This window comes from Schistocerca cancellata, chromosome 1 (assembly GCF_023864275.1).
Source record: "Schistocerca cancellata isolate TAMUIC-IGC-003103 chromosome 1, iqSchCanc2.1, whole genome shotgun sequence".
Taxonomy (NCBI): Eukaryota; Metazoa; Arthropoda; class Insecta; order Orthoptera; family Acrididae; genus Schistocerca; species Schistocerca cancellata.
This window is the reverse complement of record NC_064626.1, coordinates 480709801-480730807: the sequence shown is the minus strand read 5'-3', so window position 1 is coordinate 480730807 and position 21007 is coordinate 480709801. Positions and strand designations below refer to the sequence as shown.

At 53.4% G+C, this 21007-nt stretch overlaps 42 non-coding genes across 42 annotated transcripts; all 42 read left to right on the top strand.

Moving 5' to 3' along the window:
* Nucleotides 1–288: 288 nt before the first annotated feature.
* Nucleotides 289–370, top strand: Trnal-uag (transfer RNA leucine (anticodon UAG)). Its single transcript has one exon. It is a non-coding gene; the product is annotated as a tRNA-Leu (tRNA).
* A 444-nt stretch (nucleotides 371–814) lies between these two features.
* On the top strand, nucleotides 815–886 carry Trnae-cuc (transfer RNA glutamic acid (anticodon CUC)). The gene has a single exon. It is a non-coding gene; the product is annotated as a tRNA-Glu (tRNA).
* A 375-nt stretch (nucleotides 887–1261) lies between these two features.
* Nucleotides 1262–1333, top strand: Trnah-gug (transfer RNA histidin (anticodon GUG)). The gene has a single exon. It is a non-coding gene; the product is annotated as a tRNA-His (tRNA).
* Nucleotides 1334–1800: 467 nt separating this feature from the next.
* Trnal-uag (transfer RNA leucine (anticodon UAG)) lies at nucleotides 1801–1882 on the top strand. The gene has a single exon. It is a non-coding gene; the product is annotated as a tRNA-Leu (tRNA).
* A 444-nt stretch (nucleotides 1883–2326) lies between these two features.
* On the top strand, nucleotides 2327–2398 carry Trnae-cuc (transfer RNA glutamic acid (anticodon CUC)). Its single transcript has one exon. It is a non-coding gene; the product is annotated as a tRNA-Glu (tRNA).
* A 375-nt stretch (nucleotides 2399–2773) lies between these two features.
* On the top strand, nucleotides 2774–2845 carry Trnah-gug (transfer RNA histidin (anticodon GUG)). The gene has a single exon. It is a non-coding gene; the product is annotated as a tRNA-His (tRNA).
* Nucleotides 2846–3311: 466 nt separating this feature from the next.
* Trnal-uag (transfer RNA leucine (anticodon UAG)) lies at nucleotides 3312–3393 on the top strand. Its single transcript has one exon. It is a non-coding gene; the product is annotated as a tRNA-Leu (tRNA).
* A 444-nt stretch (nucleotides 3394–3837) lies between these two features.
* Nucleotides 3838–3909, top strand: Trnae-cuc (transfer RNA glutamic acid (anticodon CUC)). The gene has a single exon. It is a non-coding gene; the product is annotated as a tRNA-Glu (tRNA).
* A 375-nt stretch (nucleotides 3910–4284) lies between these two features.
* Nucleotides 4285–4356, top strand: Trnah-gug (transfer RNA histidin (anticodon GUG)). The gene has a single exon. It is a non-coding gene; the product is annotated as a tRNA-His (tRNA).
* A 466-nt stretch (nucleotides 4357–4822) lies between these two features.
* Trnal-uag (transfer RNA leucine (anticodon UAG)) lies at nucleotides 4823–4904 on the top strand. Its single transcript has one exon. It is a non-coding gene; the product is annotated as a tRNA-Leu (tRNA).
* Nucleotides 4905–5348: 444 nt separating this feature from the next.
* On the top strand, nucleotides 5349–5420 carry Trnae-cuc (transfer RNA glutamic acid (anticodon CUC)). Its single transcript has one exon. It is a non-coding gene; the product is annotated as a tRNA-Glu (tRNA).
* Nucleotides 5421–5795: 375 nt separating this feature from the next.
* Trnah-gug (transfer RNA histidin (anticodon GUG)) lies at nucleotides 5796–5867 on the top strand. Its single transcript has one exon. It is a non-coding gene; the product is annotated as a tRNA-His (tRNA).
* A 466-nt stretch (nucleotides 5868–6333) lies between these two features.
* Nucleotides 6334–6415, top strand: Trnal-uag (transfer RNA leucine (anticodon UAG)). Its single transcript has one exon. It is a non-coding gene; the product is annotated as a tRNA-Leu (tRNA).
* A 444-nt stretch (nucleotides 6416–6859) lies between these two features.
* On the top strand, nucleotides 6860–6931 carry Trnae-cuc (transfer RNA glutamic acid (anticodon CUC)). Its single transcript has one exon. It is a non-coding gene; the product is annotated as a tRNA-Glu (tRNA).
* A 375-nt stretch (nucleotides 6932–7306) lies between these two features.
* On the top strand, nucleotides 7307–7378 carry Trnah-gug (transfer RNA histidin (anticodon GUG)). The gene has a single exon. It is a non-coding gene; the product is annotated as a tRNA-His (tRNA).
* A 466-nt stretch (nucleotides 7379–7844) lies between these two features.
* Trnal-uag (transfer RNA leucine (anticodon UAG)) lies at nucleotides 7845–7926 on the top strand. The gene has a single exon. It is a non-coding gene; the product is annotated as a tRNA-Leu (tRNA).
* A 444-nt stretch (nucleotides 7927–8370) lies between these two features.
* Nucleotides 8371–8442, top strand: Trnae-cuc (transfer RNA glutamic acid (anticodon CUC)). The gene has a single exon. It is a non-coding gene; the product is annotated as a tRNA-Glu (tRNA).
* Nucleotides 8443–8817: 375 nt separating this feature from the next.
* Nucleotides 8818–8889, top strand: Trnah-gug (transfer RNA histidin (anticodon GUG)). Its single transcript has one exon. It is a non-coding gene; the product is annotated as a tRNA-His (tRNA).
* Nucleotides 8890–9355: 466 nt separating this feature from the next.
* On the top strand, nucleotides 9356–9437 carry Trnal-uag (transfer RNA leucine (anticodon UAG)). Its single transcript has one exon. It is a non-coding gene; the product is annotated as a tRNA-Leu (tRNA).
* A 444-nt stretch (nucleotides 9438–9881) lies between these two features.
* Trnae-cuc (transfer RNA glutamic acid (anticodon CUC)) lies at nucleotides 9882–9953 on the top strand. Its single transcript has one exon. It is a non-coding gene; the product is annotated as a tRNA-Glu (tRNA).
* A 375-nt stretch (nucleotides 9954–10328) lies between these two features.
* Trnah-gug (transfer RNA histidin (anticodon GUG)) lies at nucleotides 10329–10400 on the top strand. The gene has a single exon. It is a non-coding gene; the product is annotated as a tRNA-His (tRNA).
* A 466-nt stretch (nucleotides 10401–10866) lies between these two features.
* On the top strand, nucleotides 10867–10948 carry Trnal-uag (transfer RNA leucine (anticodon UAG)). Its single transcript has one exon. It is a non-coding gene; the product is annotated as a tRNA-Leu (tRNA).
* Nucleotides 10949–11392: 444 nt separating this feature from the next.
* Trnae-cuc (transfer RNA glutamic acid (anticodon CUC)) lies at nucleotides 11393–11464 on the top strand. The gene has a single exon. It is a non-coding gene; the product is annotated as a tRNA-Glu (tRNA).
* Nucleotides 11465–11839: 375 nt separating this feature from the next.
* On the top strand, nucleotides 11840–11911 carry Trnah-gug (transfer RNA histidin (anticodon GUG)). The gene has a single exon. It is a non-coding gene; the product is annotated as a tRNA-His (tRNA).
* A 466-nt stretch (nucleotides 11912–12377) lies between these two features.
* Nucleotides 12378–12459, top strand: Trnal-uag (transfer RNA leucine (anticodon UAG)). Its single transcript has one exon. It is a non-coding gene; the product is annotated as a tRNA-Leu (tRNA).
* Nucleotides 12460–12903: 444 nt separating this feature from the next.
* Nucleotides 12904–12975, top strand: Trnae-cuc (transfer RNA glutamic acid (anticodon CUC)). The gene has a single exon. It is a non-coding gene; the product is annotated as a tRNA-Glu (tRNA).
* Nucleotides 12976–13350: 375 nt separating this feature from the next.
* Trnah-gug (transfer RNA histidin (anticodon GUG)) lies at nucleotides 13351–13422 on the top strand. Its single transcript has one exon. It is a non-coding gene; the product is annotated as a tRNA-His (tRNA).
* A 466-nt stretch (nucleotides 13423–13888) lies between these two features.
* Trnal-uag (transfer RNA leucine (anticodon UAG)) lies at nucleotides 13889–13970 on the top strand. The gene has a single exon. It is a non-coding gene; the product is annotated as a tRNA-Leu (tRNA).
* A 444-nt stretch (nucleotides 13971–14414) lies between these two features.
* On the top strand, nucleotides 14415–14486 carry Trnae-cuc (transfer RNA glutamic acid (anticodon CUC)). The gene has a single exon. It is a non-coding gene; the product is annotated as a tRNA-Glu (tRNA).
* A 375-nt stretch (nucleotides 14487–14861) lies between these two features.
* Nucleotides 14862–14933, top strand: Trnah-gug (transfer RNA histidin (anticodon GUG)). Its single transcript has one exon. It is a non-coding gene; the product is annotated as a tRNA-His (tRNA).
* Nucleotides 14934–15399: 466 nt separating this feature from the next.
* Trnal-uag (transfer RNA leucine (anticodon UAG)) lies at nucleotides 15400–15481 on the top strand. Its single transcript has one exon. It is a non-coding gene; the product is annotated as a tRNA-Leu (tRNA).
* A 444-nt stretch (nucleotides 15482–15925) lies between these two features.
* On the top strand, nucleotides 15926–15997 carry Trnae-cuc (transfer RNA glutamic acid (anticodon CUC)). Its single transcript has one exon. It is a non-coding gene; the product is annotated as a tRNA-Glu (tRNA).
* A 375-nt stretch (nucleotides 15998–16372) lies between these two features.
* Trnah-gug (transfer RNA histidin (anticodon GUG)) lies at nucleotides 16373–16444 on the top strand. The gene has a single exon. It is a non-coding gene; the product is annotated as a tRNA-His (tRNA).
* Nucleotides 16445–16910: 466 nt separating this feature from the next.
* Trnal-uag (transfer RNA leucine (anticodon UAG)) lies at nucleotides 16911–16992 on the top strand. The gene has a single exon. It is a non-coding gene; the product is annotated as a tRNA-Leu (tRNA).
* Nucleotides 16993–17436: 444 nt separating this feature from the next.
* Trnae-cuc (transfer RNA glutamic acid (anticodon CUC)) lies at nucleotides 17437–17508 on the top strand. Its single transcript has one exon. It is a non-coding gene; the product is annotated as a tRNA-Glu (tRNA).
* A 375-nt stretch (nucleotides 17509–17883) lies between these two features.
* On the top strand, nucleotides 17884–17955 carry Trnah-gug (transfer RNA histidin (anticodon GUG)). Its single transcript has one exon. It is a non-coding gene; the product is annotated as a tRNA-His (tRNA).
* A 466-nt stretch (nucleotides 17956–18421) lies between these two features.
* Trnal-uag (transfer RNA leucine (anticodon UAG)) lies at nucleotides 18422–18503 on the top strand. The gene has a single exon. It is a non-coding gene; the product is annotated as a tRNA-Leu (tRNA).
* Nucleotides 18504–18947: 444 nt separating this feature from the next.
* On the top strand, nucleotides 18948–19019 carry Trnae-cuc (transfer RNA glutamic acid (anticodon CUC)). The gene has a single exon. It is a non-coding gene; the product is annotated as a tRNA-Glu (tRNA).
* A 375-nt stretch (nucleotides 19020–19394) lies between these two features.
* Trnah-gug (transfer RNA histidin (anticodon GUG)) lies at nucleotides 19395–19466 on the top strand. Its single transcript has one exon. It is a non-coding gene; the product is annotated as a tRNA-His (tRNA).
* Nucleotides 19467–19932: 466 nt separating this feature from the next.
* Trnal-uag (transfer RNA leucine (anticodon UAG)) lies at nucleotides 19933–20014 on the top strand. Its single transcript has one exon. It is a non-coding gene; the product is annotated as a tRNA-Leu (tRNA).
* Nucleotides 20015–20458: 444 nt separating this feature from the next.
* Trnae-cuc (transfer RNA glutamic acid (anticodon CUC)) lies at nucleotides 20459–20530 on the top strand. Its single transcript has one exon. It is a non-coding gene; the product is annotated as a tRNA-Glu (tRNA).
* A 375-nt stretch (nucleotides 20531–20905) lies between these two features.
* On the top strand, nucleotides 20906–20977 carry Trnah-gug (transfer RNA histidin (anticodon GUG)). Its single transcript has one exon. It is a non-coding gene; the product is annotated as a tRNA-His (tRNA).
* Nucleotides 20978–21007: the final 30 nt, after the last annotated feature.

Genomic DNA, 21007 nt, shown 5'->3' with positions numbered 1-21007 from the left:
GCCTGACAGGTACAGCTATGACACTTTAGTGGTTACGGAAAGCCCAGGTTCGAAACCTGGTCACGGCACGAAAACGTCTCTTGATGCTGTCTCCTTAACTACGACAGCTACAGACAAGTGGCGTCGCTACCATATGGCGGGCACGGCATTTTCTTGTTGTGGGTGGCCTAAAGAGACGCTTCCAGTGGGAGAGCAGTGAAAATACATGGCACGGCGATTGCCAAGATACTTCCATTTCGAAGTGATCTTTGTAGTACAAAGGGAACGTTTTGCCGCCGCTCTTCCAAGGGTAACGTGGCCGAGCGGTCTAAGGCGCTGGTTTTAGGCACCAGTCTCTTCGGAGGCGTGGGTTCGAATCCCACCGTTGCCAATTTTGGCGTCTCATTTTTGTGCCGTTGCTGTGTGTTCTCGTGGAGTAGGACGCAGCTCATGTGACGCGCGTGTTGCGTAGGTAGCGTGGCCGAGCGGTCTAAGGCGCTGGTTTCAGGCACCAGTCTCTTCGGAGGCGTGGGTTCCAATACCGCAGCTGCCAAACGTGTAATGTTTCCTGCATCGAAGGCAGATGCACTCATTGCCCGCAAAGGAAACAGCACAACAAGGCGTGAGCGTCTGCTTCGTGAATTGTCGTAGAACAGTACGTGGTGCAACGGCAGGATTTGTAGGCGCCTTTTGCCCTCATCACTGCTGGCGTTCGTCTCCACGATATGCGTCCAGAACATGCCGTTCTATAGCGTGCGAAAGTGGATTTTTTACAGGTGTCGTAAGTTAATCGTGGGTGCTTGCTGCGTTCGCTGGAGGAGCACTGGCGCCGTAATCCGGTGTAGTCTAGTGGCTAGGATACCTGGCTCTCACCCAGGAGGCCCGGGTTCGATTCCCGGTACCGGAAATGCGCGTTTTTGTTGCTCCTCTTATGCGACTTGTCTCGACTTTGCTCGACTGACGCTACGCTGACGCGTGCAGAAAGCCACGTTAAGTATGATTCGTGGCAACACCCGACGGCGAGAGAGATGCAGCGTCTGTCCACTTGTTATCGAGTCACATGTCTGTAGTCAAGAGGCTTGGAGGACTGCAAGACATTGCCACGGAGGTGAATGCAGCTAACCACTGTAGTTAGTGTCCCGACAGCGCAGGCACGTTCATTTGTTTGTATACATGTGATGGAGAACGTGTCTGACACTGCTGTGGCGTGACACTGTGGGCTGGGCTTTGCTGTGTACCGCCACTTGCATTCCCGCCAGCTGCTCTGGCGGGCGCCTCCGTGGCCGTGATCGTCTAGTGGTTAGGACATTGCGTTGTGGCCGCAATAACCCAGGTTCGAATCCTGGTCACGGCAATTTTGAAAGTTTTTCCTTGCTGCCGTTGCATTGACGATAGTGCACGAGTACTCGAAATCACAGTGCTTTCTTGGTTGTTCACGTCGTGTTCCGCAGGCCGCAGTTTGTACTACCACTTCATCACAAGTGTAACCTCCTTGAGCTCACATATGTTTGTTACATGGAGCATTCTAGCTCCGCCTGACAGGTACAGCTATGACACTTTAGTGGTTACGGAAAGCCCAGGTTCGAAACCTGGTCACGGCACGAAAACGTCTCTTGATGCTGTCTCCTTAACTACGACAGCTACAGACAAGTGGCGTCGCTACCATATGGCGGGCACGGCATTTTCTTGTTGTGGGTGGCCTAAAGAGACGCTTCCAGTGGGAGAGCAGTGAAAATACATGGCACGGCGATTGCCAAGATACTTCCATTTCGAAGTGATCTTTGTAGTACAAAGGGAACGTTTTGCCGCCGCTCTTCCAAGGGTAACGTGGCCGAGCGGTCTAAGGCGCTGGTTTTAGGCACCAGTCTCTTCGGAGGCGTGGGTTCGAATCCCACCGTTGCCAATTTTGGCGTCTCATTTTTGTGCCGTTGCTGTGTGTTCTCGTGGAGTAGGACGCAGCTCATGTGACGCGCGTGTTGCGTAGGTAGCGTGGCCGAGCGGTCTAAGGCGCTGGTTTCAGGCACCAGTCTCTTCGGAGGCGTGGGTTCCAATACCGCAGCTGCCAAACGTGTAATGTTTCCTGCATCGAAGGCAGATGCACTCATTGCCCGCAAAGGAAACAGCACAACAAGGCGTGAGCGTCTGCTTCGTGAATTGTCGTAGAACAGTACGTGGTGCAACGGCAGGATTTGTAGGCGCCTTTTGCCCTCATCACTGCTGGCGTTCGTCTCCACGATATGCGTCCAGAACATGCCGTTCTATAGCGTGCGAAAGTGGATTTTTTACAGGTGTCGTAAGTTAATCGTGGGTGCTTGCTGCGTTCGCTGGAGGAGCACTGGCGCCGTAATCCGGTGTAGTCTAGTGGCTAGGATACCTGGCTCTCACCCAGGAGGCCCGGGTTCGATTCCCGGTACCGGAAATGCGCGTTTTTGTTGCTCCTCTTATGCGACTTGTCTCGACTTTGCTCGACTGACGCTACGCTGACGCGTGCAGAAAGCCACGTTAAGTATGATTCGTGGCAACACCCGACGGCGAGAGAGATGCAGCGTCTGTCCACTTGTTATCGAGTCACATGTCTGTAGTCAAGAGGCTTGGAGGACTGCAAGACATTGCCACGGAGGTGAATGCAGCTAACCACTGTAGTTAGTGTCCCGACAGCGCAGGCACGTTCATTTGTTTGTATACATGTGATGGAGAACGTGTCTGACACTGCTGTGGCGTGACACTGTGGGCTGGGCTTTGCTGTGTACCGCCACTTGCATTCCCGCCAGCTGCTCTGGCGGGCGCCTCCGTGGCCGTGATCGTCTAGTGGTTAGGACATTGCGTTGTGGCCGCAATAACCCAGGTTCGAATCCTGGTCACGGCAATTTTGAAAGTTTTTCCTTGCTGCCGTTGCATTGACGATAGTGCACGAGTACTCGAAATCACAGTGCTTTCTTGGTTGTTCACTCGTGTTCCGCAGGCCGCAGTTTGTACTACCACTTCATCACAAGTGTAACCTCCTTGAGCTCACATATGTTTGTTACATGGAGCATTCTAGCTCCGCCTGACAGGTACAGCTATGACACTTTAGTGGTTACGGAAAGCCCAGGTTCGAAACCTGGTCACGGCACGAAAACGTCTCTTGATGCTGTCTCCTTAACTACGACAGCTACAGACAAGTGGCGTCGCTACCATATGGCGGGCACGGCATTTTCTTGTTGTGGGTGGCCTAAAGAGACGCTTCCAGTGGGAGAGCAGTGAAAATACATGGCACGGCGATTGCCAAGATACTTCCATTTCGAAGTGATCTTTGTAGTACAAAGGGAACGTTTTGCCGCCGCTCTTCCAAGGGTAACGTGGCCGAGCGGTCTAAGGCGCTGGTTTTAGGCACCAGTCTCTTCGGAGGCGTGGGTTCGAATCCCACCGTTGCCAATTTTGGCGTCTCATTTTTGTGCCGTTGCTGTGTGTTCTCGTGGAGTAGGACGCAGCTCATGTGACGCGCGTGTTGCGTAGGTAGCGTGGCCGAGCGGTCTAAGGCGCTGGTTTCAGGCACCAGTCTCTTCGGAGGCGTGGGTTCCAATACCGCAGCTGCCAAACGTGTAATGTTTCCTGCATCGAAGGCAGATGCACTCATTGCCCGCAAAGGAAACAGCACAACAAGGCGTGAGCGTCTGCTTCGTGAATTGTCGTAGAACAGTACGTGGTGCAACGGCAGGATTTGTAGGCGCCTTTTGCCCTCATCACTGCTGGCGTTCGTCTCCACGATATGCGTCCAGAACATGCCGTTCTATAGCGTGCGAAAGTGGATTTTTTACAGGTGTCGTAAGTTAATCGTGGGTGCTTGCTGCGTTCGCTGGAGGAGCACTGGCGCCGTAATCCGGTGTAGTCTAGTGGCTAGGATACCTGGCTCTCACCCAGGAGGCCCGGGTTCGATTCCCGGTACCGGAAATGCGCGTTTTTGTTGCTCCTCTTATGCGACTTGTCTCGACTTTGCTCGACTGACGCTACGCTGACGCGTGCAGAAAGCCACGTTAAGTATGATTCGTGGCAACACCCGACGGCGAGAGAGATGCAGCGTCTGTCCACTTGTTATCGAGTCACATGTCTGTAGTCAAGAGGCTTGGAGGACTGCAAGACATTGCCACGGAGGTGAATGCAGCTAACCACTGTAGTTAGTGTCCCGACAGCGCAGGCACGTTCATTTGTTTGTATACATGTGATGGAGAACGTGTCTGACACTGCTGTGGCGTGACACTGTGGGCTGGGCTTTGCTGTGTACCGCCACTTGCATTCCCGCCAGCTGCTCTGGCGGGCGCCTCCGTGGCCGTGATCGTCTAGTGGTTAGGACATTGCGTTGTGGCCGCAATAACCCAGGTTCGAATCCTGGTCACGGCAATTTTGAAAGTTTTTCCTTGCTGCCGTTGCATTGACGATAGTGCACGAGTACTCGAAATCACAGTGCTTTCTTGGTTGTTCACTCGTGTTCCGCAGGCCGCAGTTTGTACTACCACTTCATCACAAGTGTAACCTCCTTGAGCTCACATATGTTTGTTACATGGAGCATTCTAGCTCCGCCTGACAGGTACAGCTATGACACTTTAGTGGTTACGGAAAGCCCAGGTTCGAAACCTGGTCACGGCACGAAAACGTCTCTTGATGCTGTCTCCTTAACTACGACAGCTACAGACAAGTGGCGTCGCTACCATATGGCGGGCACGGCATTTTCTTGTTGTGGGTGGCCTAAAGAGACGCTTCCAGTGGGAGAGCAGTGAAAATACATGGCACGGCGATTGCCAAGATACTTCCATTTCGAAGTGATCTTTGTAGTACAAAGGGAACGTTTTGCCGCCGCTCTTCCAAGGGTAACGTGGCCGAGCGGTCTAAGGCGCTGGTTTTAGGCACCAGTCTCTTCGGAGGCGTGGGTTCGAATCCCACCGTTGCCAATTTTGGCGTCTCATTTTTGTGCCGTTGCTGTGTGTTCTCGTGGAGTAGGACGCAGCTCATGTGACGCGCGTGTTGCGTAGGTAGCGTGGCCGAGCGGTCTAAGGCGCTGGTTTCAGGCACCAGTCTCTTCGGAGGCGTGGGTTCCAATACCGCAGCTGCCAAACGTGTAATGTTTCCTGCATCGAAGGCAGATGCACTCATTGCCCGCAAAGGAAACAGCACAACAAGGCGTGAGCGTCTGCTTCGTGAATTGTCGTAGAACAGTACGTGGTGCAACGGCAGGATTTGTAGGCGCCTTTTGCCCTCATCACTGCTGGCGTTCGTCTCCACGATATGCGTCCAGAACATGCCGTTCTATAGCGTGCGAAAGTGGATTTTTTACAGGTGTCGTAAGTTAATCGTGGGTGCTTGCTGCGTTCGCTGGAGGAGCACTGGCGCCGTAATCCGGTGTAGTCTAGTGGCTAGGATACCTGGCTCTCACCCAGGAGGCCCGGGTTCGATTCCCGGTACCGGAAATGCGCGTTTTTGTTGCTCCTCTTATGCGACTTGTCTCGACTTTGCTCGACTGACGCTACGCTGACGCGTGCAGAAAGCCACGTTAAGTATGATTCGTGGCAACACCCGACGGCGAGAGAGATGCAGCGTCTGTCCACTTGTTATCGAGTCACATGTCTGTAGTCAAGAGGCTTGGAGGACTGCAAGACATTGCCACGGAGGTGAATGCAGCTAACCACTGTAGTTAGTGTCCCGACAGCGCAGGCACGTTCATTTGTTTGTATACATGTGATGGAGAACGTGTCTGACACTGCTGTGGCGTGACACTGTGGGCTGGGCTTTGCTGTGTACCGCCACTTGCATTCCCGCCAGCTGCTCTGGCGGGCGCCTCCGTGGCCGTGATCGTCTAGTGGTTAGGACATTGCGTTGTGGCCGCAATAACCCAGGTTCGAATCCTGGTCACGGCAATTTTGAAAGTTTTTCCTTGCTGCCGTTGCATTGACGATAGTGCACGAGTACTCGAAATCACAGTGCTTTCTTGGTTGTTCACTCGTGTTCCGCAGGCCGCAGTTTGTACTACCACTTCATCACAAGTGTAACCTCCTTGAGCTCACATATGTTTGTTACATGGAGCATTCTAGCTCCGCCTGACAGGTACAGCTATGACACTTTAGTGGTTACGGAAAGCCCAGGTTCGAAACCTGGTCACGGCACGAAAACGTCTCTTGATGCTGTCTCCTTAACTACGACAGCTACAGACAAGTGGCGTCGCTACCATATGGCGGGCACGGCATTTTCTTGTTGTGGGTGGCCTAAAGAGACGCTTCCAGTGGGAGAGCAGTGAAAATACATGGCACGGCGATTGCCAAGATACTTCCATTTCGAAGTGATCTTTGTAGTACAAAGGGAACGTTTTGCCGCCGCTCTTCCAAGGGTAACGTGGCCGAGCGGTCTAAGGCGCTGGTTTTAGGCACCAGTCTCTTCGGAGGCGTGGGTTCGAATCCCACCGTTGCCAATTTTGGCGTCTCATTTTTGTGCCGTTGCTGTGTGTTCTCGTGGAGTAGGACGCAGCTCATGTGACGCGCGTGTTGCGTAGGTAGCGTGGCCGAGCGGTCTAAGGCGCTGGTTTCAGGCACCAGTCTCTTCGGAGGCGTGGGTTCCAATACCGCAGCTGCCAAACGTGTAATGTTTCCTGCATCGAAGGCAGATGCACTCATTGCCCGCAAAGGAAACAGCACAACAAGGCGTGAGCGTCTGCTTCGTGAATTGTCGTAGAACAGTACGTGGTGCAACGGCAGGATTTGTAGGCGCCTTTTGCCCTCATCACTGCTGGCGTTCGTCTCCACGATATGCGTCCAGAACATGCCGTTCTATAGCGTGCGAAAGTGGATTTTTTACAGGTGTCGTAAGTTAATCGTGGGTGCTTGCTGCGTTCGCTGGAGGAGCACTGGCGCCGTAATCCGGTGTAGTCTAGTGGCTAGGATACCTGGCTCTCACCCAGGAGGCCCGGGTTCGATTCCCGGTACCGGAAATGCGCGTTTTTGTTGCTCCTCTTATGCGACTTGTCTCGACTTTGCTCGACTGACGCTACGCTGACGCGTGCAGAAAGCCACGTTAAGTATGATTCGTGGCAACACCCGACGGCGAGAGAGATGCAGCGTCTGTCCACTTGTTATCGAGTCACATGTCTGTAGTCAAGAGGCTTGGAGGACTGCAAGACATTGCCACGGAGGTGAATGCAGCTAACCACTGTAGTTAGTGTCCCGACAGCGCAGGCACGTTCATTTGTTTGTATACATGTGATGGAGAACGTGTCTGACACTGCTGTGGCGTGACACTGTGGGCTGGGCTTTGCTGTGTACCGCCACTTGCATTCCCGCCAGCTGCTCTGGCGGGCGCCTCCGTGGCCGTGATCGTCTAGTGGTTAGGACATTGCGTTGTGGCCGCAATAACCCAGGTTCGAATCCTGGTCACGGCAATTTTGAAAGTTTTTCCTTGCTGCCGTTGCATTGACGATAGTGCACGAGTACTCGAAATCACAGTGCTTTCTTGGTTGTTCACTCGTGTTCCGCAGGCCGCAGTTTGTACTACCACTTCATCACAAGTGTAACCTCCTTGAGCTCACATATGTTTGTTACATGGAGCATTCTAGCTCCGCCTGACAGGTACAGCTATGACACTTTAGTGGTTACGGAAAGCCCAGGTTCGAAACCTGGTCACGGCACGAAAACGTCTCTTGATGCTGTCTCCTTAACTACGACAGCTACAGACAAGTGGCGTCGCTACCATATGGCGGGCACGGCATTTTCTTGTTGTGGGTGGCCTAAAGAGACGCTTCCAGTGGGAGAGCAGTGAAAATACATGGCACGGCGATTGCCAAGATACTTCCATTTCGAAGTGATCTTTGTAGTACAAAGGGAACGTTTTGCCGCCGCTCTTCCAAGGGTAACGTGGCCGAGCGGTCTAAGGCGCTGGTTTTAGGCACCAGTCTCTTCGGAGGCGTGGGTTCGAATCCCACCGTTGCCAATTTTGGCGTCTCATTTTTGTGCCGTTGCTGTGTGTTCTCGTGGAGTAGGACGCAGCTCATGTGACGCGCGTGTTGCGTAGGTAGCGTGGCCGAGCGGTCTAAGGCGCTGGTTTCAGGCACCAGTCTCTTCGGAGGCGTGGGTTCCAATACCGCAGCTGCCAAACGTGTAATGTTTCCTGCATCGAAGGCAGATGCACTCATTGCCCGCAAAGGAAACAGCACAACAAGGCGTGAGCGTCTGCTTCGTGAATTGTCGTAGAACAGTACGTGGTGCAACGGCAGGATTTGTAGGCGCCTTTTGCCCTCATCACTGCTGGCGTTCGTCTCCACGATATGCGTCCAGAACATGCCGTTCTATAGCGTGCGAAAGTGGATTTTTTACAGGTGTCGTAAGTTAATCGTGGGTGCTTGCTGCGTTCGCTGGAGGAGCACTGGCGCCGTAATCCGGTGTAGTCTAGTGGCTAGGATACCTGGCTCTCACCCAGGAGGCCCGGGTTCGATTCCCGGTACCGGAAATGCGCGTTTTTGTTGCTCCTCTTATGCGACTTGTCTCGACTTTGCTCGACTGACGCTACGCTGACGCGTGCAGAAAGCCACGTTAAGTATGATTCGTGGCAACACCCGACGGCGAGAGAGATGCAGCGTCTGTCCACTTGTTATCGAGTCACATGTCTGTAGTCAAGAGGCTTGGAGGACTGCAAGACATTGCCACGGAGGTGAATGCAGCTAACCACTGTAGTTAGTGTCCCGACAGCGCAGGCACGTTCATTTGTTTGTATACATGTGATGGAGAACGTGTCTGACACTGCTGTGGCGTGACACTGTGGGCTGGGCTTTGCTGTGTACCGCCACTTGCATTCCCGCCAGCTGCTCTGGCGGGCGCCTCCGTGGCCGTGATCGTCTAGTGGTTAGGACATTGCGTTGTGGCCGCAATAACCCAGGTTCGAATCCTGGTCACGGCAATTTTGAAAGTTTTTCCTTGCTGCCGTTGCATTGACGATAGTGCACGAGTACTCGAAATCACAGTGCTTTCTTGGTTGTTCACTCGTGTTCCGCAGGCCGCAGTTTGTACTACCACTTCATCACAAGTGTAACCTCCTTGAGCTCACATATGTTTGTTACATGGAGCATTCTAGCTCCGCCTGACAGGTACAGCTATGACACTTTAGTGGTTACGGAAAGCCCAGGTTCGAAACCTGGTCACGGCACGAAAACGTCTCTTGATGCTGTCTCCTTAACTACGACAGCTACAGACAAGTGGCGTCGCTACCATATGGCGGGCACGGCATTTTCTTGTTGTGGGTGGCCTAAAGAGACGCTTCCAGTGGGAGAGCAGTGAAAATACATGGCACGGCGATTGCCAAGATACTTCCATTTCGAAGTGATCTTTGTAGTACAAAGGGAACGTTTTGCCGCCGCTCTTCCAAGGGTAACGTGGCCGAGCGGTCTAAGGCGCTGGTTTTAGGCACCAGTCTCTTCGGAGGCGTGGGTTCGAATCCCACCGTTGCCAATTTTGGCGTCTCATTTTTGTGCCGTTGCTGTGTGTTCTCGTGGAGTAGGACGCAGCTCATGTGACGCGCGTGTTGCGTAGGTAGCGTGGCCGAGCGGTCTAAGGCGCTGGTTTCAGGCACCAGTCTCTTCGGAGGCGTGGGTTCCAATACCGCAGCTGCCAAACGTGTAATGTTTCCTGCATCGAAGGCAGATGCACTCATTGCCCGCAAAGGAAACAGCACAACAAGGCGTGAGCGTCTGCTTCGTGAATTGTCGTAGAACAGTACGTGGTGCAACGGCAGGATTTGTAGGCGCCTTTTGCCCTCATCACTGCTGGCGTTCGTCTCCACGATATGCGTCCAGAACATGCCGTTCTATAGCGTGCGAAAGTGGATTTTTTACAGGTGTCGTAAGTTAATCGTGGGTGCTTGCTGCGTTCGCTGGAGGAGCACTGGCGCCGTAATCCGGTGTAGTCTAGTGGCTAGGATACCTGGCTCTCACCCAGGAGGCCCGGGTTCGATTCCCGGTACCGGAAATGCGCGTTTTTGTTGCTCCTCTTATGCGACTTGTCTCGACTTTGCTCGACTGACGCTACGCTGACGCGTGCAGAAAGCCACGTTAAGTATGATTCGTGGCAACACCCGACGGCGAGAGAGATGCAGCGTCTGTCCACTTGTTATCGAGTCACATGTCTGTAGTCAAGAGGCTTGGAGGACTGCAAGACATTGCCACGGAGGTGAATGCAGCTAACCACTGTAGTTAGTGTCCCGACAGCGCAGGCACGTTCATTTGTTTGTATACATGTGATGGAGAACGTGTCTGACACTGCTGTGGCGTGACACTGTGGGCTGGGCTTTGCTGTGTACCGCCACTTGCATTCCCGCCAGCTGCTCTGGCGGGCGCCTCCGTGGCCGTGATCGTCTAGTGGTTAGGACATTGCGTTGTGGCCGCAATAACCCAGGTTCGAATCCTGGTCACGGCAAATTTGAAAGTTTTTCCTTGCTGCCGTTGCATTGACGATAGTGCACGAGTACTCGAAATCACAGTGCTTTCTTGGTTGTTCACTCGTGTTCCGCAGGCCGCAGTTTGTACTACCACTTCATCACAAGTGTAACCTCCTTGAGCTCACATATGTTTGTTACATGGAGCATTCTAGCTCCGCCTGACAGGTACAGCTATGACACTTTAGTGGTTACGGAAAGCCCAGGTTCGAAACCTGGTCACGGCACGAAAACGTCTCTTGATGCTGTCTCCTTAACTACGACAGCTACAGACAAGTGGCGTCGCTACCATATGGCGGGCACGGCATTTTCTTGTTGTGGGTGGCCTAAAGAGACGCTTCCAGTGGGAGAGCAGTGAAAATACATGGCACGGCGATTGCCAAGATACTTCCATTTCGAAGTGATCTTTGTAGTACAAAGGGAACGTTTTGCCGCCGCTCTTCCAAGGGTAACGTGGCCGAGCGGTCTAAGGCGCTGGTTTTAGGCACCAGTCTCTTCGGAGGCGTGGGTTCGAATCCCACCGTTGCCAATTTTGGCGTCTCATTTTTGTGCCGTTGCTGTGTGTTCTCGTGGAGTAGGACGCAGCTCATGTGACGCGCGTGTTGCGTAGGTAGCGTGGCCGAGCGGTCTAAGGCGCTGGTTTCAGGCACCAGTCTCTTCGGAGGCGTGGGTTCCAATACCGCAGCTGCCAAACGTGTAATGTTTCCTGCATCGAAGGCAGATGCACTCATTGCCCGCAAAGGAAACAGCACAACAAGGCGTGAGCGTCTGCTTCGTGAATTGTCGTAGAACAGTACGTGGTGCAACGGCAGGATTTGTAGGCGCCTTTTGCCCTCATCACTGCTGGCGTTCGTCTCCACGATATGCGTCCAGAACATGCCGTTCTATAGCGTGCGAAAGTGGATTTTTTACAGGTGTCGTAAGTTAATCGTGGGTGCTTGCTGCGTTCGCTGGAGGAGCACTGGCGCCGTAATCCGGTGTAGTCTAGTGGCTAGGATACCTGGCTCTCACCCAGGAGGCCCGGGTTCGATTCCCGGTACCGGAAATGCGCGTTTTTGTTGCTCCTCTTATGCGACTTGTCTCGACTTTGCTCGACTGACGCTACGCTGACGCGTGCAGAAAGCCACGTTAAGTATGATTCGTGGCAACACCCGACGGCGAGAGAGATGCAGCGTCTGTCCACTTGTTATCGAGTCACATGTCTGTAGTCAAGAGGCTTGGAGGACTGCAAGACATTGCCACGGAGGTGAATGCAGCTAACCACTGTAGTTAGTGTCCCGACAGCGCAGGCACGTTCATTTGTTTGTATACATGTGATGGAGAACGTGTCTGACACTGCTGTGGCGTGACACTGTGGGCTGGGCTTTGCTGTGTACCGCCACTTGCATTCCCGCCAGCTGCTCTGGCGGGCGCCTCCGTGGCCGTGATCGTCTAGTGGTTAGGACATTGCGTTGTGGCCGCAATAACCCAGGTTCGAATCCTGGTCACGGCAATTTTGAAAGTTTTTCCTTGCTGCCGTTGCATTGACGATAGTGCACGAGTACTCGAAATCACAGTGCTTTCTTGGTTGTTCACTCGTGTTCCGCAGGCCGCAGTTTGTACTACCACTTCATCACAAGTGTAACCTCCTTGAGCTCACATATGTTTGTTACATGGAGCATTCTAGCTCCGCCTGACAGGTACAGCTATGACACTTTAGTGGTTACGGAAAGCCCAGGTTCGAAACCTGGTCACGGCACGAAAACGTCTCTTGATGCTGTCTCCTTAACTACGACAGCTACAGACAAGTGGCGTCGCTACCATATGGCGGGCACGGCATTTTCTTGTTGTGGGTGGCCTAAAGAGACGCTTCCAGTGGGAGAGCAGTGAAAATACATGGCACGGCGATTGCCAAGATACTTCCATTTCGAAGTGATCTTTGTAGTACAAAGGGAACGTTTTGCCGCCGCTCTTCCAAGGGTAACGTGGCCGAGCGGTCTAAGGCGCTGGTTTTAGGCACCAGTCTCTTCGGAGGCGTGGGTTCGAATCCCACCGTTGCCAATTTTGGCGTCTCATTTTTGTGCCGTTGCTGTGTGTTCTCGTGGAGTAGGACGCAGCTCATGTGACGCGCGTGTTGCGTAGGTAGCGTGGCCGAGCGGTCTAAGGCGCTGGTTTCAGGCACCAGTCTCTTCGGAGGCGTGGGTTCCAATACCGCAGCTGCCAAACGTGTAATGTTTCCTGCATCGAAGGCAGATGCACTCATTGCCCGCAAAGGAAACAGCACAACAAGGCGTGAGCGTCTGCTTCGTGAATTGTCGTAGAACAGTACGTGGTGCAACGGCAGGATTTGTAGGCGCCTTTTGCCCTCATCACTGCTGGCGTTCGTCTCCACGATATGCGTCCAGAACATGCCGTTCTATAGCGTGCGAAAGTGGATTTTTTACAGGTGTCGTAAGTTAATCGTGGGTGCTTGCTGCGTTCGCTGGAGGAGCACTGGCGCCGTAATCCGGTGTAGTCTAGTGGCTAGGATACCTGGCTCTCACCCAGGAGGCCCGGGTTCGATTCCCGGTACCGGAAATGCGCGTTTTTGTTGCTCCTCTTATGCGACTTGTCTCGACTTTGCTCGACTGACGCTACGCTGACGCGTGCAGAAAGCCACGTTAAGTATGATTCGTGGCAACACCCGACGGCGAGAGAGATGCAGCGTCTGTCCACTTGTTATCGAGTCACGTGTCTGTAGTCAAGAGGCTTGGAGGACTGCAAGACATTGCCACGGAGGTGAATGCAGCTAACCACTGTAGTTAGTGTCCCGACAGCGCAGGCACGTTCATTTGTTTGTATACATGTGATGGAGAACGTGTCTGACACTGCTGTGGCGTGACACTGTGGGCTGGGCTTTGCTGTGTACCGCCACTTGCATTCCCGCCAGCTGCTCTGGCGGGCGCCTCCGTGGCCGTGATCGTCTAGTGGTTAGGACATTGCGTTGTGGCCGCAATAACCCAGGTTCGAATCCTGGTCACGGCAATTTTGAAAGTTTTTCCTTGCTGCCGTTGCATTGACGATAGTGCACGAGTACTCGAAATCACAGTGCTTTCTTGGTTGTTCACTCGTGTTCCGCAGGCCGCAGTTTGTACTACCACTTCATCACAAGTGTAACCTCCTTGAGCTCACATATGTTTGTTACATGGAGCATTCTAGCTCCGCCTGACAGGTACAGCTATGACACTTTAGTGGTTACGGAAAGCCCAGGTTCGAAACCTGGTCACGGCACGAAAACGTCTCTTGATGCTGTCTCCTTAACTACGACAGCTACAGACAAGTGGCGTCGCTACCATATGGCGGGCACGGCATTTTCTTGTTGTGGGTGGCCTAAAGAGACGCTTCCAGTGGGAGAGCAGTGAAAATACATGGCACGGCGATTGCCAAGATACTTCCATTTCGAAGTGATCTTTGTAGTACAAAGGGAACGTTTTGCCGCCGCTCTTCCAAGGGTAACGTGGCCGAGCGGTCTAAGGCGCTGGTTTTAGGCACCAGTCTCTTCGGAGGCGTGGGTTCGAATCCCACCGTTGCCAATTTTGGCGTCTCATTTTTGTGCCGTTGCTGTGTGTTCTCGTGGAGTAGGACGCAGCTCATGTGACGCGCGTGTTGCGTAGGTAGCGTGGCCGAGCGGTCTAAGGCGCTGGTTTCAGGCACCAGTCTCTTCGGAGGCGTGGGTTCCAATACCGCAGCTGCCAAACGTGTAATGTTTCCTGCATCGAAGGCAGATGCACTCATTGCCCGCAAAGGAAACAGCACAACAAGGCGTGAGCGTCTGCTTCGTGAATTGTCGTAGAACAGTACGTGGTGCAACGGCAGGATTTGTAGGCGCCTTTTGCCCTCATCACTGCTGGCGTTCGTCTCCACGATATGCGTCCAGAACATGCCGTTCTATAGCGTGCGAAAGTGGATTTTTTACAGGTGTCGTAAGTTAATCGTGGGTGCTTGCTGCGTTCGCTGGAGGAGCACTGGCGCCGTAATCCGGTGTAGTCTAGTGGCTAGGATACCTGGCTCTCACCCAGGAGGCCCGGGTTCGATTCCCGGTACCGGAAATGCGCGTTTTTGTTGCTCCTCTTATGCGACTTGTCTCGACTTTGCTCGACTGACGCTACGCTGACGCGTGCAGAAAGCCACGTTAAGTATGATTCGTGGCAACACCCGACGGCGAGAGAGATGCAGCGTCTGTCCACTTGTTATCGAGTCACGTGTCTGTAGTCAAGAGGCTTGGAGGACTGCAAGACATTGCCACGGAGGTGAATGCAGCTAACCACTGTAGTTAGTGTCCCGACAGCGCAGGCACGTTCATTTGTTTGTATACATGTGATGGAGAACGTGTCTGACACTGCTGTGGCGTGACACTGTGGGCTGGGCTTTGCTGTGTACCGCCACTTGCATTCCCGCCAGCTGCTCTGGCGGGCGCCTCCGTGGCCGTGATCGTCTAGTGGTTAGGACATTGCGTTGTGGCCGCAATAACCCAGGTTCGAATCCTGGTCACGGCAATTTTGAAAGTTTTTCCTTGCTGCCGTTGCATTGACGATAGTGCACGAGTACTCGAAATCACAGTGCTTTCTTGGTTGTTCACTCGTGTTCCGCAGGCCGCAGTTTGTACTACCACTTCATCACAAGTGTAACCTCCTTGAGCTCACATATGTTTGTTACATGGAGCATTCTAGCTCCGCCTGACAGGTACAGCTATGACACTTTAGTGGTTACGGAAAGCCCAGGTTCGAAACCTGGTCACGGCACGAAAACGTCTCTTGATGCTGTCTCCTTAACTACGACAGCTACAGACAAGTGGCGTCGCTACCATATGGCGGGCACGGCATTTTCTTGTTGTGGGTGGCCTAAAGAGACGCTTCCAGTGGGAGAGCAGTGAAAATACATGGCACGGCGATTGCCAAGATACTTCCATTTCGAAGTGATCTTTGTAGTACAAAGGGAACGTTTTGCCGCCGCTCTTCCAAGGGTAACGTGGCCGAGCGGTCTAAGGCGCTGGTTTTAGGCACCAGTCTCTTCGGAGGCGTGGGTTCGAATCCCACCGTTGCCAATTTTGGCGTCTCATTTTTGTGCCGTTGCTGTGTGTTCTCGTGGAGTAGGACGCAGCTCATGTGACGCGCGTGTTGCGTAGGTAGCGTGGCCGAGCGGTCTAAGGCGCTGGTTTCAGGCACCAGTCTCTTCGGAGGCGTGGGTTCCAATACCGCAGCTGCCAAACGTGTAATGTTTCCTGCATCGAAGGCAGATGCACTCATTGCCCGCAAAGGAAACAGCACAACAAGGCGTGAGCGTCTGCTTCGTGAATTGTCGTAGAACAGTACGTGGTGCAACGGCAGGATTTGTAGGCGCCTTTTGCCCTCATCACTGCTGGCGTTCGTCTCCACGATATGCGTCCAGAACATGCCGTTCTATAGCGTGCGAAAGTGGATTTTTTACAGGTGTCGTAAGTTAATCGTGGGTGCTTGCTGCGTTCGCTGGAGGAGCACTGGCGCCGTAATCCGGTGTAGTCTAGTGGCTAGGATACCTGGCTCTCACCCAGGAGGCCCGGGTTCGATTCCCGGTACCGGAAATGCGCGTTTTTGTTGCTCCTCTTATGCGACTTGTCTCGACTTTGCTCGACTGACGCTACGCTGACGCGTGCAGAAAGCCACGTTAAGTATGATTCGTGGCAACACCCGACGGCGAGAGAGATGCAGCGTCTGTCCACTTGTTATCGAGTCACATGTCTGTAGTCAAGAGGCTTGGAGGACTGCAAGACATTGCCACGGAGGTGAATGCAGCTAACCACTGTAGTTAGTGTCCCGACAGCGCAGGCACGTTCATTTGTTTGTATACATGTGATGGAGAACGTGTCTGACACTGCTGTGGCGTGACACTGTGGGCTGGGCTTTGCTGTGTACCGCCACTTGCATTCCCGCCAGCTGCTCTGGCGGGCGCCTCCGTGGCCGTGATCGTCTAGTGGTTAGGACATTGCGTTGTGGCCGCAATAACCCAGGTTCGAATCCTGGTCACGGCAATTTTGAAAGTTTTTCCTTGCTGCCGTTGCATTGACGATAGTGCACGAGTACTCGAAATCACAGTGCTTTCTTGGTTGTTCACTCGTGTTCCGCAGGCCGCAGTTTGTACTACCACTTCATCACAAGTGTAACCTCCTTGAGCTCACATATGTTTGTTACATGGAGCATTCTAGCTCCGCCTGACAGGTACAGCTATGACACTTTAGTGGTTACGGAAAGCCCAGGTTCGAAACCTGGTCACGGCACGAAAACGTCTCTTGATGCTGTCTCCTTAACTACGACAGCTACAGACAAGTGGCGTCGCTACCATATGGCGGGCACGGCATTTTCTTGTTGTGGGTGGCCTAAAGAGACGCTTCCAGTGGGAGAGCAGTGAAAATACATGGCACGGCGATTGCCAAGATACTTCCATTTCGAAGTGATCTTTGTAGTACAAAGGGAACGTTTTGCCGCCGCTCTTCCAAGGGTAACGTGGCCGAGCGGTCTAAGGCGCTGGTTTTAGGCACCAGTCTCTTCGGAGGCGTGGGTTCGAATCCCACCGTTGCCAATTTTGGCGTCTCATTTTTGTGCCGTTGCTGTGTGTTCTCGTGGAGTAGGACGCAGCTCATGTGACGCGCGTGTTGCGTAGGTAGCGTGGCCGAGCGGTCTAAGGCGCTGGTTTCAGGCACCAGTCTCTTCGGAGGCGTGGGTTCCAATACCGCAGCTGCCAAACGTGTAATGTTTCCTGCATCGAAGGCAGATGCACTCATTGCCCGCAAAGGAAACAGCACAACAAGGCGTGAGCGTCTGCTTCGTGAATTGTCGTAGAACAGTACGTGGTGCAACGGCAGGATTTGTAGGCGCCTTTTGCCCTCATCACTGCTGGCGTTCGTCTCCACGATATGCGTCCAGAACATGCCGTTCTATAGCGTGCGAAAGTGGATTTTTTACAGGTGTCGTAAGTTAATCGTGGGTGCTTGCTGCGTTCGCTGGAGGAGCACTGGCGCCGTAATCCGGTGTAGTCTAGTGGCTAGGATACCTGGCTCTCACCCAGGAGGCCCGGGTTCGATTCCCGGTACCGGAAATGCGCGTTTTTGTTGCTCCTCTTATGCGACTTGTCTCGACTTTGCTCGACTGACGCTACGCTGACGCGTGCAGAAAGCCACGTTAAGTATGATTCGTGGCAACACCCGACGGCGAGAGAGATGCAGCGTCTGTCCACTTGTTATCGAGTCACGTGTCTGTAGTCAAGAGGCTTGGAGGACTGCAAGACATTGCCACGGAGGTGAATGCAGCTAACCACTGTAGTTAGTGTCCCGACAGCGCAGGCACGTTCATTTGTTTGTATACATGTGATGGAGAACGTGTCTGACACTGCTGTGGCGTGACACTGTGGGCTGGGCTTTGCTGTGTACCGCCACTTGCATTCCCGCCAGCTGCTCTGGCGGGCGCCTCCGTGGCCGTGATCGTCTAGTGGTTAGGACATTGCGTTGTGGCCGCAATAACCCAGGTTCGAATCCTGGTCACGGCAATTTTGAAAGTTTTTCCTTGCTGCCGTTGCATTGACGATAGTGCACGAGTACTCGAAATCACAGTGCTTTCTTGGTTGTTCACTCGTGTTCCGCAGGCCGCAGTTTGTACTACCACTTCATCACAAGTGTAACCTCCTTGAGCTCACATATGTTTGTTACATGGAGCATTCTAGCTCCGCCTGACAGGTACAGCTATGACACTTTAGTGGTTACGGAAAGCCCAGGTTCGAAACCTGGTCACGGCACGAAAACGTCTCTTGATGCTGTCTCCTTAACTACGACAGCTACAGACAAGTGGCGTCGCTACCATATGGCGGGCACGGCATTTTCTTGTTGTGGGTGGCCTAAAGAGACGCTTCCAGTGGGAGAGCAGTGAAAATACATGGCACGGCGATTGCCAAGATACTTCCATTTCGAAGTGATCTTTGTAGTACAAAGGGAACGTTTTGCCGCCGCTCTTCCAAGGGTAACGTGGCCGAGCGGTCTAAGGCGCTGGTTTTAGGCACCAGTCTCTTCGGAGGCGTGGGTTCGAATCCCACCGTTGCCAATTTTGGCGTCTCATTTTTGTGCCGTTGCTGTGTGTTCTCGTGGAGTAGGACGCAGCTCATGTGACGCGCGTGTTGCGTAGGTAGCGTGGCCGAGCGGTCTAAGGCGCTGGTTTCAGGCACCAGTCTCTTCGGAGGCGTGGGTTCCAATACCGCAGCTGCCAAACGTGTAATGTTTCCTGCATCGAAGGCAGATGCACTCATTGCCCGCAAAGGAAACAGCACAACAAGGCGTGAGCGTCTGCTTCGTGAATTGTCGTAGAACAGTACGTGGTGCAACGGCAGGATTTGTAGGCGCCTTTTGCCCTCATCACTGCTGGCGTTCGTCTCCACGATATGCGTCCAGAACATGCCGTTCTATAGCGTGCGAAAGTGGATTTTTTACAGGTGTCGTAAGTTAATCGTGGGTGCTTGCTGCGTTCGCTGGAGGAGCACTGGCGCCGTAATCCGGTGTAGTCTAGTGGCTAGGATACCTGGCTCTCACCCAGGAGGCCCGGGTTCGATTCCCGGTACCGGAAATGCGCGTTTTTGTTGCTCCTCTTATGCGACTTGTCTCGACTTTGCTCGACTGACGCTACGCTGACGCGTGCAGAAAGCCACGTTAAGTATGATTCGTGGCAACACCCGACGGCGAGAGAGATGCAGCGTCTGTCCACTTGTTATCGAGTCACATGTCTGTAGTCAAGAGGCTTGGAGGACTGCAAGACATTGCCACGGAGGTGAATGCAGCTAACCACTGTAGTTAGTGTCCCGACAGCGCAGGCACGTTCATTTGTTTGTATACATGTGATGGAGAACGTGTCTGACACTGCTGTGGCGTGACACTGTGGGCTGGGCTTTGCTGTGTACCGCCACTTGCATTCCCGCCAGCTGCTCTGGCGGGCGCCTCCGTGGCCGTGATCGTCTAGTGGTTAGGACATTGCGTTGTGGCCGCAATAACCCAGGTTCGAATCCTGGTCACGGCAATTTTGAAAGTTTTTCCTTGCTGCCGTTGCATTGACGATAGTGCACGAGTACTCGAAATCACAGTGCTTTCTTGGTTGTTCACTCGTGTTCCGCAGGCCGCAGTTTGTACTACCACTTCATCACAAGTGTAACCTCCTTGAGCTCACATATGTTTGTTACATGGAGCATTCTAGCTCCGCCTGACAGGTACAGCTATGACACTTTAGTGGTTACGGAAAGCCCAGGTTCGAAACCTGGTCACGGCACGAAAACGTCTCTTGATGCTGTCTCCTTAACTACGACAGCTACAGACAAGTGGCGTCGCTACCATATGGCGGGCACGGCATTTTCTTGTTGTGGGTGGCCTAAAGAGACGCTTCCAGTGGGAGAGCAGTGAAAATACATGGCACGGCGATTGCCAAGATACTTCCATTTCGAAGTGATCTTTGTAGTACAAAGGGAACGTTTTGCCGCCGCTCTTCCAAGGGTAACGTGGCCGAGCGGTCTAAGGCGCTGGTTTTAGGCACCAGTCTCTTCGGAGGCGTGGGTTCGAATCCCACCGTTGCCAATTTTGGCGTCTCATTTTTGTGCCGTTGCTGTGTGTTCTCGTGGAGTAGGACGCAGCTCATGTGACGCGCGTGTTGCGTAGGTAGCGTGGCCGAGCGGTCTAAGGCGCTGGTTTCAGGCACCAGTCTCTTCGGAGGCGTGGGTTCCAATACCGCAGCTGCCAAACGTGTAATGTTTCCTGCATCGAAGGCAGATGCACTCATTGCCCGCAAAGGAAACAGCACAACAAGGCGTGAGCGTCTGCTTCGTGAATTGTCGTAGAACAGTACGTGGTGCAACGGCAGGATTTGTAGGCGCCTTTTGCCCTCATCACTGCTGGCGTTCGTCTCCACGATATGCGTCCAGAACATGCCGTTCTATAGCGTGCGAAAGTGGATTTTTTACAGGTGTCGTAAGTTAATCGTGGGTGCTTGCTGCGTTCGCTGGAGGAGCACTGGCGCCGTAATCCGGTGTAGTCTAGTGGCTAGGATACCTGGCTCTCACCCAGGAGGCCCGGGTTCGATTCCCGGTACCGGAAATGCGCGTTTTTGTTGCTCCTCTTATGCGACTTGTCTCGACTTTGCTCGACTGACGCTACGCTGACGCGTGCAGAAAGCCACGTTAAGTATGATTCGTGGCAACACCCGACGGCGAGAGAGATGCAGCGTCTGTCCACTTGTTATCGAGTCACATGTCTGTAGTCAAGAGGCTTGGAGGACTGCAAGACATTGCCACGGAGGTGAATGCAGCTAACCACTGTAGTTAGTGTCCCGACAGCGCAGGCACGTTCATTTGTTTGTATACATGTGATGGAGAACGTGTCTGACACTGCTGTGGCGTGACACTGTGGGCTGGGCTTTGCTGTGTACCGCCACTTGCATTCCCGCCAGCTGCTCTGGCGGGCGCCTCCGTGGCCGTGATCGTCTAGTGGTTAGGACATTGCGTTGTGGCCGCAATAACCCAGGTTCGAATCCTGGTCACGGCAATTTTGAAAGTTTTTCCTTGCTGCCGTTGC